Consider the following 11,651-nt stretch of genomic DNA (forward strand, 5'->3'; position numbering starts at 1 on the left):
TATTAAATAAGGGTTTTTTTAGTTATTACTTATGCAATTTAACAATGAACGTCAATTTCGGACGGAGCACATTATTTACTACTGGAAAACCTATATTCTCTATCCGTTCCGATCCGTTGCGGGGCGGAGGGATTTGCCTTTCCATTGGCACTTTCTTAGTTGTCTTCTCTATTCTAGTTCATTTATTTTCTTTAATCCTGTTTTTCCCACATCGGGTATATATACAATATTCTTTTCTTTCCACTATTCCTTCTTCCCTAAACAGAACGTTTCCTAATATCTTCTTCTTTTCCTCCTCTTTTCCTTTTCCTCTTCTGTAGTTCTATCATTTTCCTTCTTTCGTCGCTGAGATCAGGACAGTAAAGAATGAAATAAAATAATTTTCTGACTTGATATATAATTTTAACAATTTTACACAGAGTCTGTTCTAACCAACTACATAGGTTCCTAGTTTTAAAATTTCTATAATTTGAAAAATATGTGTTTTCCTTAAGTATTTCCGTTAGGTGGGTTCAAAGTTCCATTAAATAAACAAGGAGCCCTTAATTAAATTTATTAGGAATATTGTATTACAGTACTCCTTTTTCCAGTTCTGTATTGTATTTATACAGTAATTCTAAATTGTATTACAGGTAGGAAAACATAGTATGAAGTGTTGTTTTTATGACAGTAAAGATTAGGGTAAATGGCACTTTTCATCGCATGTTAATGTTACAAAAACATTATGAAAATAATAACCGAAGATAATATTCCTATTGTTTATGATTGTGTCTTTCCAGATAAGGGAGAATTAAGTCACAGAGTGATTCTGTTATCCGCTCTTATAAATTCTCGCCTCGGAAAGATTATTCTTCACCCGAGGGGAAGTTCTTGCGCCGTCAAAAGCGGAGACTTTAGCCATGGCCGCAACAAGCGTGGCAGACAAACGGGAATACTACGAGGAGCAGGAAAAGTAAGTACCGATGTTTAGAAGTGTTTAAGTCCATTTGGTAACAGATGTTTACTTATAACTTACGAATGGAGAACTTTCAAAAGTAACAAATGAGAAATGATTTAAGTAAGTGCAAAATGAAATGCGAATTGACCGAGTATTTGTTCCTACGCAATTGCAAACCCTTTGATAGGAATGTGCTTTCAGAACTTTTAGAACTTTACCAAGGTAGCGCTAGTTACTGCCTATTGGCAAGGAGACCCTACCAACCTGACATACCCCACTGGGCTCTCACTTTGTTTTCAATAGCTGTAGTTACTCAGGGGATACTTTCCACTCTGTAAAGTTAGAAGAGACTCTTGACTCATGGTAAGCAGCTCTTCTAGGGTGAAGGATACTCCAGAATCAAACCATTGTTCTCTAGTCTTGGGTAGTGCTACAGTCTCCGTACCATGGTCTTTCACTATTTTGAGTTAGAGTTCTCTTGCTTGAGGGTACACGCCGGCATACTATTCTATCTTATTTCTCTTCCTCATGTTGTTTTGAAGTTTTCATAGGTTATTCATAGAGGATCTAATTTAATGTTGATTCTGTTCTTAAAGTATTTTATTTTGATTTTTTATTACTTCTCTTGTAGTTTATCTCTATTTCCTTTTCTCACTGGGTTACTTTTCCTCGTTGAAGGCCTTGGGCTTATAGCATCATGTTTTTCCAACTAGGGTTAAAGCTTAGCTAGTAATAATAATGATAATTGGTTCTGGCGCTCTCAACTGGCTGTTTTAATCCTCTAAATAATTGGTTGAACGATCACATTCTGCGAGGGTTTTCTGGAAGAAGAAAGGTTTAGCTGTTTCTTGATAACTTTAGCTGTATTAGTTGTCGGTTTATTCGGCTGATTCTACTTTGTTGTTCCCTCTAGACAGTTTTTCTTTTCTTTGACGACGTAATCCTAAGAATATTGGAAGTCATTAGTATCGATGTGATCCGTTAAAGGAAGAAGTTTCTGTTGCCGGCATTTCCTTTTTCTGTCTTCCCATTTCTGGTAAGGCGCTAGGACATACCTGGTTGTGCCGTTTCATTTTGTGATCTCTTCCCAGTTAGAGCATCGTCGTCAGCCTGAGCGACCCTTCAAGGAGAACTGCAAGTTTCTCCTCCTCTTTTGCCTCTCCTTCGTCTCTTCTCACTGCAGGTCGGGATGACGGCCCCAAGCTTCATTATCCCTCTTTGTAACATTCATTTATGACATACAATAGGCAGCTGAAAGGGATATTGATAAATAATGTACTGTTGAAAAATTCATTAATGATATACACCCTCCTTTGCTAGCAAACGTCCCTAAGGGAGCATGTCATCATTTCCAAATGTGTTCGCAGCCACAAGTTTTCCTGTATAAGCTGAAGATCTTTAGAATGCTTCTACAGGTGGGCACCCTCATATGGTTGCACTCTCATACCTGTAAGTCCTTTCCTATGCGCTCATGCTTCTATGAGAATTTATTCCAGAGCCCTCATATGCACCTGTGCTCCAACGAGTCCTCATGTGCGTGCACTCTTTTACAAGTAGGATAGAAGAGGATTCCTTCAGTCCACTTTAATCTGTACATGCAACCTAGAGTGCTCTCCTGTGTTCATGCGCACTCCTTCGGGAGCTCTCATTCATTGGCTCGATTGCACTCCCACGAGTTCTTTCTTACGTGTGTGCGTGCTCCTTAAGGAATGAGCCCTCAACTGATCGCACGAGCACTTTAGCCTTCTAGTAATGCCATAAATTTGATAGTTCAACATTTGCCAGCACGTTTTGAAAGGTGAAAGAATAACCACCAAGGACATTCCTTAACCGAAGGTTCATATCAGTTGCGGCAAAGCTGCTCGCTCAGTGGGATGTGATCTGCTGTATGTGCTCTTTTCTCAAGAGAACCAGTTTGTGTACTGCCAGGATGAATAAGGGGTTTTCCCCTTCTCCTCTCTTTCCCCTTCTCCTCTCTTTCCCCTTCTCCTCTCTTTCCCCTTCTCCTCTCTTTCCCCTTCTCCTCCCTTTCCCCTTCTCCTCTCCTTCTGGTCGAGAACAAACGCACCGAGAACAATCGTTGGAACACGCTGCAATGACCTCGACCAAATGTTGCTACATTACCCGAGGACGAAAACATCGTCATAATGTCCGATCAATGTAACTGTGTCTCCCATAATCTTAAACTGAGTACATGAGCATACGTACATGGAGAAGCGGTACGTAACAAGATTGTACCCAGTGTTTCTAGGTCTGCGATGTAAGTGCTCACGCACCTGTTTCTAGCTCATGTTCTCTTATTCTGGAGAAAAGGTTCCATACCTGTGAAATTTTATGCCCATATCTGCAAATTTATATATACTGCAGCCTAATAATAATCAAATAAACGTGTATGATATTATGAAATAAGCTAAGGACAATGAGGTCTATTAACTAGTTCGACTAAAATTAGGCAGTAAACAAATTGTTTATAGTATTTTCCAACAAACAAATCTTTTTCACTATTCTCTCATAGGTACAAGCCTTTCTTTTTACATCAACAGAGAACAGAAGGCCATGTGTGGCCGTGTGAGTACCTGCCACTGTTCCCAAAGGCCACTGACTATAAGGTGTAGAGTCCTGTTTGACAAATACTAGGTTGGAGTAAGTTTATTTCAGGTTTCATTCACCTGCGGCGTTCTTGGAGGCTGGGCAGGTATTCCCCGATGCCAGAAAATATCCGTGAGGTATTGGACTCGTTCCTAGCATCTTCTATATTGATCCTGCTCCACAAACTGCCCAGGTGGTAACGAGGGCCCTGAGCGCAGCAACAATATGTGGGTTTGCGTCTGGGGTCTAGCGTCTCTCGGATCATGCGAGAGGTTTTTGGTGGGTCGATGATTTGAGATCCCCTCGATCATTGTCAGCGAGTACACTTCTGATGGTTCTCATCTGCCTCTCCGATACTCCGCCCATATGGGAGGCAGTTGGAAGTTTAAACATCCTTTCTTTTGAATAAGGTTGGCTTGAATTTGATTGGGATTCCACTGTCGGACTGCTCTCTTCACTTCCTGCTGTGCTCCAAGAAAGCTGGTTCTATAATCAGACTAGATTTCATTGGGCTGTGCTCTCCTGGCCATGAATCTTTCCAAGCCATGAATATAACTATCGGTGTCCATGGAACGTGCAACTTTAATATGGCCCTCGTGTTGAAACAATTAAACACACAGACATATGTCCTCTCTTGACCATGAACAGTCCAAAACAGTCCAATCCTTCTCGTCTGAATGGAGACTCAAAGGTTATAAAACGGCATGCAGGGAAACTAGTATCTTTTCACTTCTGAATATCCTTCTCGACTATGATTAGTCTCAAACAGTCCTCTCTTTTTCACATGAATGGAATCTCCAAGTGTGTAACATGTGATGCAGGCAGACCATCCATCTGTTGGATTCCAGTCTTCCCAAACATTCTTTTGCAAGTGAAACAATGGTGGACAATACTCTTGAGTAATTCTCTTCTCTTCGGAATCCAGAACTTCCTCCTGGTCTCGTCTAACACGTCCCACTCCATTATGTCCAATGGCTTGATGATAGAATTGAACAATTAACCCTTTTACCCCCAGGCTATTTGGTATTTTCCAACCCTTAACCTCCAGAGGATTTTTCAAGCACATTTTACAGTATATTTTTTTTAAATTGCTCTAACAGCCTTAATTTTTGTCATAGAGAGGTCAGGTTGATCTCATTATCATGGAAAATGCCTGAAGTTTCTCAAACAATTATCAAAAATATGCCAAAAAAAATTTAAATAGCAGTTTTTTGCAAGGACATACTGGTACGTCCATGGGGGTAAAGGGATGAGTTTTGTGAAACGTACCAGTACGTCCTTTGGGGGTAAAAGGGTTAATCTTGATGCACTGTGTATGTAAGGGAGAGTCATTGGGTGCCTTGCGTCTTCTTCAGTCTGAAAGCAAATTAGTCTTCCACTCTCAGTCAACCCTCCTCTGTCTTTCTGGGAATCAGCTTCATCGGCTGTGTTAACTCCACTGTGAGTGTCCTTTAAACATTCAAGATTAGATCTCTCTTTGCCAGCATGACGTTTCTTCATCGAGAATGATCCTCCTAATAGGGTAGTTTCTTCATTTAATTTCAAAAGTTCAAACTTGCTGCCAATGTTGTTGTGTTGAACAGGCTGACATAAGCCTCTTTTTAAAGTTTCTATAGGAAAGATCTATTCGAATGTTTTTACTGCTCTTAAAATATTTTATTTTAATTGTTCATTATTTTTCATATTATTTATTTCCTTCTTTCCTTTTCTCACTAGGCTATTTTTCCCTTCTGGAGCCTTTTGGGTTTATAGCATCCTGCTTTTCCAACCAGGGTTGTAGCTTAGCTAGTAATAATAATAATAATAATAATAATAATAATAATAATAATAATAATAACCAGGGCTCCATACTCCACCAAAGAGATAAGCTGTTATTCGTAAAGTCTTTATTAGTTGTTCCATGTCATCCTTCACAAACCATAAAAGCTGAATTATATCTCTGTCCTCTGGCGTTACATGTACCAGGTGGAACATAGCCTCTACGTCAGACTGAAAGCCAGTGGCTCCTTGACGAAAGAGTAGCAACACTCCTATGAGTCTGCTACCTAAATCTGGTCCCTGGTCCACACAGTTGATGAGCGATGATCCTCCTTACTTTGCAGCGCAATCTAAGATAATGCGACGCTTCTCAGCATCCTCGGCTTAAGGTTTAAGCTGGTGTGGCAGATACCACACCTTACTATCCTGACCTTGTAAATCTTTCTCAGGAACCACTTGAGCATAGAGAAGAGACTCTTTAGCTATGGTAAGCAGCTCTTCTAGGAGAAGGACACTCCAAAATCAAACCATTGTTCTCTAGTCTTGGGTAGTGTCATAGCTTCTGTTTCATGGTCTTCTACTGTCTTGGGTTAGAGTTCTCTCGCTTGAGGGTACACTCGGGCATACTGTTCTGTCTTATTTCTCTTCCTCTTGTTTTGTTAAAGTTTTTATGGTTTCATATAGGAGATATTTATTTTAATGTTACTGTTCATAAAATATATTATTTTTCCTTGTTTCCTTTCCTCTCTGGGCTATTTTCCTAGTTGGAGCTCCTGGGCTTATAGCATCCTGCTTTTCCAACTAGGGCTGTAGCTTAGCAAGTAATAATAATGATATCGTTTCTCTAGCAGTTTAAGAATTTCCTCGGTTTACTTGCGCTTCCGAGTCTCGTCCTTACTGAGACGCCTGGCAAGTGATTGCCATTTGGTCAGCGGTCAATTTATTACTTAGTAAGTTGGGTAGCTGCGTCTCAAATGGTACGCTCATACTGTAGTGGTTATCCACCGCCTGAAGCATGGATGATCACTTACTGACCATCCGCTCTCCTCATCATGAGCATCTTCTGTCTTCCATAGCCTCTTCGGATCAACCTCTATTTATAATATATGGTATTTATAGTCCAGCCTGGTAATGTTAAAACAGCAAATGACTCTCATGGTCCAGGTTTCCCAACATCAGCTGGTATAAGTAGGTTCGAAGAGACATGGTCTGTCTTCATTTCCGTTATGCCAAAAGTTCTGAGATGGGGCCACCTCTTAATGTCAAACTGAGTTGACCTTCGTGATAGATCAATATTGAGTTTTAAATATTTAACTTAGCCAGTGAATATATAATAGCTGACGTCTCCGGCGGCTCGACAGAAAACCAAAAAACTCGCGAGCGATCGCTATGAAGGTTGCGGGTGTGCCCACCAGCGCCAACTATCGGCCAGATACCGCATATACATGTAAACAGCTTCAATTCTTCTCTGTCGGTCTGATCAACAAGGTGTTCCATTACTCGCTGTTAACCTGGAGTTTTTCAACAGTCTTGGTGAAGTACTTCCTTTTGGTTTGAGCTTTCGCAGTGCAGGTGTTTTATCTTCAACTTAAACTCTTGATCTCTTTTTTGGATAGATTTAATTGTTGATGACTTTGGATTGTTTTTTGGACTTTCTTTGACTTTTCAAAATGGCTGACCCTTCTCCAATTCCTAGATTTCGTAAATGTAATGCTAGGGATTGCAATAAGCGTCTTCCAAAGGCCTCTCTCGACCCACATACTGTGTGTTCTAATTGTCGGGGTAAAACCTGTCAATTAGGAGATCGGTGTGAGGAGTGCGTGGGCCTTTCGGAATTCGATTAGCTTGAGTTTGACAAGTATTCTCATAAGCTAGAGAGAGATAGGGTGAGGAGAAGTTCCTCTAGATCGTTAGAATTTTCCTCCTCCCATGCCCCTGAATCTAATCCTTCCCCTGTAGTAGTTGTGCCTGAACCCTCTACTAGCACTCAGGAACCATCAATGCGGGATATGTTACGTGCCATTCATGCTTTGGGCGAGAGAGTTGAGTCGTTAGCTACGGACCGTAATCAACTCATGGCGGACGTAAAAGAGTTAAAGTGTTAGAGTGCCACATTAGAAAATCGTGGGAAAGTGATTAGTGCGCAAAGTGTTATCAGTGTTGCGACCGAGGGTTCGTCTGTTCATGCCTGTCATTCGCCTAGTCCGAGACCTCTTGCAAGCTCCCAAGCCCCAGGGAGAAGTAATGTCGTAGGACTTATGGGTTCGAGAGGCTTTAACCAACGAACAGACGTTCCCTCTATGGTTTCAGGCGTGTCTCGTCAAGACCGCCCCTACCATAAGACGAGCGAGACGGTTTTCTCCTCGTCATCCGAAGGCTTTTCGCGTAAGAAACCGTGGAGCAAGGTTTCGATACCCTTAAAGCGAAAGTCAGTCCCTTCAGGACAGGTCCAGCGTCCTGGTTGTAGCCATTGGGACAGCTCTGACCCTGTGCAGTCATCGGAAGACTGCTCGCCGCCTAAACAGAAGCGTAACACAGGCTCCGAGAGTCTTAGTGTAGGCAATGTTTTGCAGTCACAGACGTTACCCTCGTCTCTTACCGCACACATTCCCGTTGATCCTAAATGGGTTGTACTGCAAGACATGCAGAATAAGCTTGCCTCTCTTATGGAGGACTATTCTGCTAAAAAGGTTCACGATGATCCTCGCCGCTTAGCTGATCGAGATCCTGGCCGTCAGCCGCCCAAACGACCCTTTGCTCGTCCTGTTGACGTTGGCGTTACAAAGTCACGTCAGTCACGTTTTGTAGAGCCTCACTCGATGCAGTCCCGTGTTCTGCCGAATGCTCTTGTTGACGTTCAGGACGTTCGCCAACCAGCGAAGTTGACTTGTTTTGACGTTGAGCGTCAAGCACCGCACTCAAGAGTTGTTTTGACTGCTCAGTCTAGGCAGTCAAGGCAGTCTCGAGTTGACGTCGAGCGTCCTCCCTCTCCTGTTGTTGTTGACAGTCAGGCTGTTAAGCAGTTACATGACGTAGCGTCCTGGACTGCTACTGATGCTCCGGTGCGTGTGGACTCTGCTTGTCAAGCATTGCCACCACGGCAGGTCTCGCCCTTGCTTGTAACTCAGCAGTTATCGGACGAAGCTCCTTCAGATGAGGACGTTGCTGATCCTCATCCTGATGATAATCCTTCAGATGTAGATGAACCTAAGGCGGTTCCTCCTTCGATGGACTTTAAGAAGATCATGATGATTTTCAAGGATCTTTTTCCAGATCACTTTGTTGCTGTTGCTCCTCGTTCGCCTCCGTCTGAGTTTGCTCTAGGCTTACCTGCTACCAAGCCAGCCTTTACTAAGCTAGTGCTTTCTCGCTCTTCCAAGAGGGCTTTACGTCTTCTAGGCGACTGGTTGGATACCAGGAGGAGTTTGGGGAAGACGGCCTTTGCCTTCCCTCCTTCTAAGCTTGCTTCTAGATCGAGCGTCTGGTATGACACGGGAGAAGTTCTCGGCTTGGGAGTCCCTGCCTCTGCCCAGGGTGACTTCTCAAGCCTCGTAGACTCTCCCCGTCGCCTGGCCATGAGACGCTCGAAGATTTGTTGGTCCTCCTCGGACCTTGACCATCTGCTTAAAGGCGTATACAGGGCCTTTGAAGTGTTTAACTTTCTTGACTGGTCATTAGGAGTTTTAAGTAGGAAGATCTCGTCTGCCGACCAAGATGTTTCCTTACTTATCATGTCCTGTATGGATAAAGCCATCCGCGATGGCTCCAATGAGCTCGCCTCCACCTTTACGTCGGGAGTCTTAAAGAAGCGAGAAACCCTTTGCTCTTTCCTTTCGGCAGGAGTTACTCCCTGTCAGAGATCGGAACTGCTCTTTGCTCCCTTATCAGCGGCCTTGTTTCCGCAACAGCTGGTTAAGGATATAGCTGCTTCGCTTGTGCAGAAGGACACCCATGACCTGATGGCGTCCTCTGCTCGCAAAGGGGTTCCTTCTTCATCCTTTGCTGTGAGACCCAGGATCGAGACTCCTGCATCTAGATTTATCCCACCCTTTCGTGGCAGAGCTCCCAGCAGGGGAAGCTCTCGTGCCGAGGGAAAGAGAGGTAAGAAGAGAGGAGCCAAGTCCTCCCGTGGCAGAGTCTGACTGCCCACAGCCTCAGACAGCGGTAGGTGCCAGATTGAAGAGCTTCTGGCAGGCCTGGGAGAAGAGGTGTGCAGACCAAGAGTCTGTTCTGTTGCTCAGAGAGGGGTACAAAATACCGTTTTATGAATAGAACTTACCTGGCAGTTATATATACATAGCTAATTATCTCTATTTCGGCAGAATTTTTCTAAAACTAGGCAACCGCCTTGTGGTGGTTGGGTGGTAACACCCATTAAAGGGTGGTAGGAGGAATCATTCCCGTTTTCTGTTCTTCAGTTCATCTCTGCCGGCCGGATCGACAACACGTTGGTCCGTCATTAAGAGTTTTTCTTCGCTTTCCCTGCTCGGTGTACCAGTCTGCTTTTTTGGTGAAGTACTCTGATTTGGGGTTTTGGCGATCGTTGTATTTTGTTTTCTCTTAGCTTTTTTTGCTGTTTTTCATTATGAGTGAAAAGAGTCATTACCGTATCTGTGCGAATGAGGAATGTAAGGTGAGACTACCGAAAATGGCGGTAGATCCTCACACCGTTTGTTCTAATTGTAGGGGTTTTGTTTGTGCCCTTGATAATAGGTGCGGGGAATGTAAGGTTTTGGATGAGAAAGATTGGTTAATTATGAAGCGCTATGTGCGTAAGCTAGAGCTCGATAGAGTTAGGAGAGCTTCTAGGTCTAAGTCTAAGTCTGTTAGTGGTAAGGAAGACGAACTTAGCGTAGATTTATCTATTGATCCTATTATTGATTCCTCTTTGGAAGTTGATCCTTCCCTTGAGGTAGTAACTCCTGCACCTCCTACAGGTTCCGTATCTACGGATGACCCTCGGTACGCTAGCCTGGCGGCCGAGTTGAAGGCCATTAAAGAACAACTGGAGGCCTTTAAAGGTAAGGAAAGTGAAAGTGCTTGTGTTAGTGCAGTGGAGGTGGCGACTGACCGAATCTGTCATACCCCTAGGCCTAGACCTCTACCAAGCTCCCAGGACCAAGGGAGAAGGTACGTCGATGACCGAAAGGGGGTGAGAGGTACGTACCCTCGGTCAGCCGTCGCCTCAGACAGTCCTGTTGTCGATTCCCAGGCTGCTCTTGACCGTCACGGGAAAGACGTGTCGGATGTGTTGTTTTCTTCTCCGAATTCGTCCAGACGTAAATGGAAGTATGAAGCTTCAAGAACTACTAAGAGGAGATGGAACCGCGACGAACGGTCTCGTTCTTTCTCTCCCGGTTCTAGCAGTTATGAACCTTGTCCGTCGGAGGATGATTTCGACTCCGTGCCTGTGAAAAGGGCGAAGCCTGCTGCCGAAGATCCTCCCCCTTCTACGAGTGTTATTCGTCAGCCCCCCCTTCGGGTCCGCAAGACCCAGCTGATGTTGCTAAATCCTTTATGTCTGTCATGCAGGAACAACTTTTGACTTTAGTACAAGCCTTTAGCCGCCCTCATGCCCAGTCTGACAGACGTAAAGACGACTCGTTGCCGATTAAGAAGTCTGCTTCTAAGAGAGAACGGAGTTCTTCTTTAAAGAAAACTTCTCCCTCTCTACGCCAGGATGAGGAATGTGTGCTTTCGCCAGGCGATACTTCTTCGCGATACCAGGGAGATACGTTTTCTCGTTCTCGATACCGGGACGATACCTTATCGAACGATGCTGCTTCTCGTTCTCGATGCCAAGACGATACCGCCTCCCGTTCACGTTACCAGCACAATACCTCCTCTCGTTCGCTTCGCCACGACGATACCTCCTCTCGTTCGCTTCGCCACTACGATACCTCCTCTCGTTCACGACGCCACGACGATACCGACCCTAGTTCTCGACGCCACGACGATACCGCCTCTCGTTCACGACACCACGACGATACCGCCTCTCATTCTCGCCGCCACGACGATACCGCCTCTCGCTCTCGACGACAGAACGACTCTGCCTCTCGTTCTCGGTCCCAGGGCGATACCACCCTGCCTCTTCGGGACGATACTGCCTCTCGTCCCAAGGATTCTTCTAGCGCGGGACTCCAGGATGCAACCCGTCTTTTGCAGGATGATGCCTTTGATTTGCCCTTGTCGGGTTCTAAGGATCCTTCTTCTCTTTCGAAGGATATTGCAGATGTGGATCAGGACCTCGAGGATGTTTCTGATGACGATGATAATCCTGCCGACGCTGTGGGAGATTACAAAGTTCTCTCTCGCTCCCTTCTTGAACTTTTTGGAGAGGAATTCCAACCTGCTGCCCCTCAATCTC

Source organism: Palaemon carinicauda, chromosome 43 (genome assembly GCF_036898095.1).
Source record: "Palaemon carinicauda isolate YSFRI2023 chromosome 43, ASM3689809v2, whole genome shotgun sequence".
Classification (NCBI taxonomy): Eukaryota; Metazoa; Arthropoda; class Malacostraca; order Decapoda; family Palaemonidae; genus Palaemon; species Palaemon carinicauda.